Source organism: Terrapene carolina, unplaced genomic scaffold, assembly GCF_002925995.2.
Source record: "Terrapene carolina triunguis isolate 2854851 unplaced genomic scaffold, T_m_triunguis-2.0 Scaffold130, whole genome shotgun sequence".
NCBI lineage: Eukaryota > Metazoa > Chordata > Testudines > Emydidae > Terrapene > Terrapene triunguis.
In genome coordinates, this window is record NW_020664481.1 from 579133 (window position 1) to 586097 (window position 6965).

The window sequence follows — 6965 nt, forward strand, 5'->3', positions numbered from 1 at the left end:
CCTGTGTGCCTGCGGCTGCGCCGGTGCAGCATGCCCTGTGCTGAGGACCAGTCCCAGGGCTCACAGGTGACATGAGTGGTGCCTAGGCCTCATGCTGCTCTGAGTGCATTCAGCATGGCTCACTGCAGTCCACGGAGGCATAAAGCCAGTGCCCCCCACCACCCCACCCAGCCGCTGCTCCTCTAGTGTTCTCCTTTGCAGAGCTGGCCAGGGAGAGGAAGTCGAATCGTTCTGGCTGTTGTGGGCGGTGGCTGGGAGCCACGTGACTGGACACCCACCCCACCCTCTGCCGTCATTTCCCAAAAGTGACTCTTGCTAACCAAATATAAACTGCCCCAGGGGAGATCTCTTGAGAGCCATCATGCAAACGGCAGTCGGGAGGAAGGGGATTTCTGGGCTCAGTGCCCTGGCCTTGGAAATCCCCCCTGGAAGCCCCATGCTCACTGCTGGGGAGGAAATGTGGTGGGCCTCATGTTAAGTGACTGCTCTGAGTAGCTCAGGGAGCTGAGACCCCTCACACCAGGGGTCTGTGGAGGGCTCTCATCCTTCAGTGCCTGTAATTTCCCAGCACACACTCCTCCCAGCCTCTGAATCCCAGACACCAATTACCATCAAGGCAGTAAATATCTTTAGCACTTAAAGCTTATTCCAATGAACTCAGGCCCTGGATCAGGGCCCTCCTGGAGCTGACAGCAGGAACTTCTAGGCCAGGCCCCTTTGAGCCAAAACAGCAGAGAAGCTCTCGAACTAGGGCAAAGCTCTGCTTATTTTAAGTCACTGTCTCCTCTCTTGTTCCTGGGAACACCTGGGCTGGGGCTGACTGGCTTCGCCTGGCAGTGGTGTGAGGGGAAGGTGTCAGGTCTGGGCGCACGGGATGATGGAAAGGTTCATAACCTGCTACAGTGTTTATTAATTTACCCATGTGACAAAGCTGCCGTGGCTCCTTAGCCGTGTGCTTAGCTGACATCACCTCCACCAATGCATGGGCTGGTGTAGGTGTAAGCAGGGGAACGGTCCCGCTATTGTGGGGAACTTTCCTGGCGTATGCACTACCCCGGTGAAATGGGCTAGCGAACGGATCTGAGTCCTCGCTCCCATTCTCTTCACCCGCAGGCCGGCCTGCCCTCGCGGACTCCCCTTCCTCCCTCCTCGTAACCCCGACATGGCTGGGCCCAGGATTCCTGGCGGGCTCGACCCCCAACCTTGTCATGGTCACTTAGGGCAGGGACTAGGGTGTCCCCACTCTGGGGTGCTCTCTCCACACTGGATGCTTCCCTGACCCACTGATCATTACATACAGTTCAAAGCAAATACAATTTATTAAACAGCAACCAATTAAAAAAAAAATAAGGAAAAAATGGGAAAAGTTAAAGGAAAACCCATCACCCCGCTCTGTGGTACGGGGACACCACAAACAGCAGTCTCTGGAGGACAAGGGAAGTTCAGTCTGTTCCTCACATGTCCCAGGCCCTGGCTGTGCTGCAGGGATGCTGCGGGTCAGACACTTGCTCTGGCGTGGCCACACGCCCTCAGGCTTTAGGTGGCAGGACCCTTCTTTGCAGTGTCAGCCCCCCCCCCAGTTGGGGTTACGATCCCCCTCCAAGTCTGGCCTGCAAGGCCTCTTGGCTGGGGGTGTCTCCCTGCACTGTGCCCGCTGCCCAGGGTCCCCCTCGCTCTCCCCAGCTGCTCACCATACCCAGCTCTGGGGGCTCCAGCTCCACTCTGCCATAGCATAAGAACTAAGAACATAAGAACAGCCGTACTGGGTAAGACCAAAGGTCCATCTAGCCCAGTATCCTGTCTACCGACAGTGGCCAATGCCAGGTGCCCCAGAGGGAGTGGACCTAACAGGCAATGATCAAGTGATCTCGCTCCTGCCATCCATCTCCATCCTCTGACAAACAGAGGCTAGGGACACCATTCCTTACCCATCCTGGCTAATAGCCATTAATGGACTTAACCTCCATGAATTTATCCAGTTCTCTTTTAAATGCTGTTATAGTCCTAGCCTTCACAACCTCCTCAGGTAAGGAGTTCCACAGGTTGACTGTGCGCTGTGTGAAGAAGAACTTCCTTGTATTTGTTTTAAACCTGCTGCCTATTAATTTCATTTGGTGACCCCTAGTTCTTGTATTATGGGAATAAGTAAATAACTTTTCCTTATCCACTTTCTCCACATCACTCATGATTTTATATACCTCTATCATATCCCCCCTTAGTCTCCTCTTTTCCAAGCTGAAAAGTCCTAGCCTCTTTACTCTCTCCTCATATGGGACCCGTTCCAAACCCCTAATCATTTTAGTTGCCCTTTTCTGAACCTTTTCTAGTGCCGGTATATCTTTTTTGAGATGAGGAGACCACCTCTGTATGCAGTATTCGAGATGTGGGCGTACCATCAATTTATATAAGGGCAATAATATATTCTCTGTCTTATTCTCTATCCCCTTTTTAATGATTCCTAACATCCTGTTTGCTTTTTTGACCGCCTCTGCACACTGCGCGGACATCTTCAGAGAACTATCCACGATGACTCCAAGATCTTTTTCCTGACTTGTTGTAGCTAAATTAGCCCCCATCATATTGTATGTATAGTTGGCGTTATTTTTTCCAATGTGCATTACTTTACATTTATCCACATTAAATTTCATTTGCCATTTTGTTGCCCAATCACTTAGTTTTGTGAGATCTTTTTGCAGTTTGTCACAATCTGCTTTGGTCTTAACTATCTTGAGCAGTTTAGTATCATCTGCAAACTTTGCCATCTCACTGTTTACCCCTTTCTTCAGATCATTTATGAATAAGTTGAATAGGATTGGTCCAAGGACTGACCCTTGGGGAACACCACTAGTTACCCCTCTCCATTCTGAGAATTTACCATTAATTCCTACTCTTTGTTCCCGGTCTTTTAACCAGTTCTCAATCCACGAAAGGACCTTCCCTTTTATCCCATGAGAACCTAATTTACGTAAGAGCCTTTGGTGAGGGACCTTGTCAAAGGCTTTCTGGAAATCTAAGTACACTATGTCCACCGGATCTCCCTGTCCACATGTTTGTTGACCCCTTCAAAGAACTCTAATAGATTAGTAAGACACGATTTCCCTTTACAGAAACCATGTTGACTATTGCTCAACAATTTATGTTTTTCTATGTGTCTGACAATTTTATTCTTAACTGTTGTTTCGAGTAATTTGCCTGGTACCAAATAGCACTGCTACTGCTGCTCTGCCTCCAGCTCCCTGGGCTGCTTCTCTGGGCCCTCTGGCTCTGGTTGCTACAGCTCTGCTCCCAGGGCAGGTCTGCTCTCTGGGCTGCTTCTGTGGCTCTGCTCCCAGCACTGGCCTGCTCCCTGGGCTAGCCAACCAAAAAAAAATCCACTGAGTTTTAGTAAGGGGCCAAAAGTCCCCTTACATAGGGTTACCGACTGTCCCACACAGCTTCCATAAAGGAGGCTCACATGTCTCTAACTAGCTCACACAACATTATCACGACTCTCATGAGAGCTGGTCTTTTCCTAAAAGCCCCAGCTCCTGGAGTCAGGTGATGGTGGCAGAATCTCTGCTTCCATTTACAGTTAAGGAACTTATCCTGACATCCTGTTCACTTAGTAAAGCTTGACAATAGGCCCCTGAAAGGCTCTTGCACCAGGCACCAAAGAAAAAGGACCCAGCAAGTTTTAGTTTGAAGCTAGTCTCATGACTGTTTGGAACCTGGCTCATGATGCTCAAACCCTTGGGAATGCTGCTGGTGCCAAATGCAGACTGAGGTCCTGACTCTGGGCAGATTTGGGGGTAAGGGTGGCTTTTAGCCGCATCTGCACATATTGGATTGTTGTAGGGCTGGCGTAGCACTAGGAGGCGGTTAGCCCTGTGGACAATCTTAGCCTTAGAGACTCTCCCTCCTCCCCCTCTTGCCTCAGCACACCCCTGTGTGTGTCCGCCCTAGGCTGCTCCTACCCCAGAGCAGCTGAAGGGCCCGCAGCAGGGGGCCCTGATTCCCAGTTAACGAGGCTAGGCAAGTACTCGGCTGCCCATGCTGGTTCCAGCTCTGAAGATTTAGGGTCTTGTGGCACCATCTAGTGGCCACTGGACGTTTCAGCTGCTCCATGTCTGTCTCACAAACACGCTTGCTTTGTAAGTATTTGCTGTGAAAACTTCAGTGTGGCTCTGTCAGCAAAACCAGGAGAAAATCTCATTTGCCCCCATTCCAATGGGAATGGGCCACTGGATTCTCACTTCCCTGGAAACAAATCCGCATTCAGCGAGGCTCCCTGGCTAATGCAATGGTGTGGCTTATTGTTAAGACTACATTTTAGTCACAGATATTTTAAATAAAAGGTCATGGGCAGTAAACAAAAATTCACGGCTCGTGACCTGTCCATGACATGTACTATATACCCCTCACTTGCCCACTCCACCTCCGCCATAGGCGTAGCACATAGGTCGATGCAGTGTCAGTGGACACTGCGTTGCTGACATCGACTGTTGCTGCCTTTCAGAAGCCGGCCCACAATGCCCCATACTGGCAGTTAAAGCGGTGCAAGTGCTCCTGGTGAGGACGTGCACCATCAACACAAGGAGTGTAGTGTGGACGTGCAAAAGCAGTTTAATGACTGCGGTGGCTGTAAATTGACATAATCTAGGTCGACTTAAATTTTTAGTATAGACTTGCCCAAGGTGTCACAGCTAAATACAAGGTGGAACAGATTGTTTAGCAGAAGTAGTTAACACATAGTCTAGTGTAAGGGACCATGCAAGGTGAAGTGGCCTGTCAACACCCCTGCAGTCATAGGACAAAAAACGGGGTTAGTGAGTTACATATTGTTGTAATAAGCCATAAATCCAGTGTCTTTCTTGAGACCATGATTTTGAGTGTCAAGCAAAGCTTGAGCAAATTTAAGCTCCCAGACACGTCTTTTCAAGGTGTTGTGCAGGTTTCCTTTGAGGACGAGGACTGAGAGGTCAGATATGGAGTGATCACGTTGTGAAAAGTGTTCGCTCACAGGCGATAGGGTGTTTTGGTCCAACAGAAGTTAGATCAGTAAAAGATATGACCTCACTCACCTAGTCTCTCTAATATCCTGGGACCAACTTGGCTTCCACAACACTGCAAACAACATAGCAAGCTTGACTGCAGTCTGGAAATACCTGCAGAGTGTGAACTTGACGTTTAAGGTGCATAGGGTATCACTGAGGAGTAATGGGATGAAATTAAGAGCAGGGAGCCCTTCTGCCGTTTTGGGGATTACCCAAGGGGCACAGGGTGAATAACTACCACCCTGCTCACAGTGTGAGGGAGCCTTGTCTGTGCCCACGTGGGGAAACTCATTCAAAACTACCAGCTGCTGCCAACACAACTGCCCCACTCCGGGCTCGGCAAGTCCGCTCTTGCCCTCTGCAGGCTAGCAATTTGCAGACCCAAACCCGTAGGTTCCCAGAGTGAGGCCTTGGACCAGAGAGAACTTGTGGCTAAATCTGGGGGCTAAGTATCCCCACAGAGTTCTGCTCTAGCTCCAGGGCAAAGGACCCTCCAACCTGTCTGGACACCCCAGTGTGTTCCACATGAGGGCCCAGTCCCTCAACCTGTGGACACCCACAGTGCGCACAGATTTACTGCCTCTGTGGAAGCAGCACCCCGAGTTCGCTAGCTTCACCTCAGTTCACTGCACTCCTTAGCACGCAGCACTTAGGGCAGGTCTGTGTTTTAATGAAGATGCTGTACGCCGATGGGAGAAAGCTCTCCTGTCAGCATAGTTAACCCATCTCTCCAAGAAGAGGTAGCTATGTTGACAGGAGAAGCTCTCCCGGCCCGGCGACGTAGCACTGTCTACACCGGGGTTAAGTCAGTATAACTGCGTCACCATGTGGTGCTCCTGGCTCAAACCGTCCTGACAGAGAGATGCATTGGGTTGTGGAAGCCCTCAAGTTGGCATGGCCAAGCTCTGGAGAACGGGTTGGGCATGGTCAGACCTTAGATCCCAGGGTAAGGTGGGAACTAAAGAGGCTGTTCCAGCTCCACCAGCTGTGATCCCCTGCATGGCCCTGTCTACATCCCTGTTATTGCAGTGGCTGTGGGAGTTCCAGTGTAGACAGGCCGGTGTCTTTCTGCCGCTTTGTCTAGCCCTGTTCAGAGAAAAGTGTAGGTTATGTGGTGATAAAACCACATGTGCCCTGTCTGCTAGTGAGCCCCCACAGGTAACACAGGTGGGGTACCACTACTGGTAGCGATGGTGGCAGATTTCCCTCGAGAACTGTAGTGTAGCAGGCCAGCCTTCGTTCCAAGTGCACGGGCAGCAAGCCGGAGGCAACTGCTAAATGTGACATGGGCAGTGCCAGGCTGGCTCAACAAGGGCCCAGCCCAGTGCAGCACCACATGCCTCAGGAGAAGGGGCAAGAGCCTGCAGTTGGAGAGGAGGCTGGAGGGCTGTTTGGGGCGGGCCTAAGGAGGATAGAAGTTAAATAAACAATAATAGATGGAGATATACCTATCTCCTAGAACTGGAAGGGACCCCAAAAGGTCATCAAGTCCAGCCCCCTGCCTTCACTAGCAGGACCAAGTACTGATTTTGCACCAGCTCCCTAAGTGGCCTCCTCAAGGATTGAACTCACAACCCTGGGTTTAGCAGGCCAATGCTCAAACCACTGAGCTGGGGGTAGGCTGTGGCAGGGAGGATGGGCCAGGGGAGGAATTGGAGGAGGTGGTTGGGAGGTGACCTGGGGGAGGGGAGGGGAGCTGGGCCAGGGGACTGATTGGAGGTGACCTGGTGGGGGGAGGGCAGGGCCAGGGGGGAAAGAAGGGGGTGTTGGGGGCATGGCCCTTGGAGGGGGAGGGGCAGACTGGGGGAGGGGGGGGGTGGGGGCGTGGCCCTTGGAGGGGGAGGGGCAGACTGGGGGGGGGGGCCTTGGGGGGGGGGGGGGGGCGGGGGGCAAATGCACATCGTGGTGACTACAAGTCCCCCCAGCATGCAC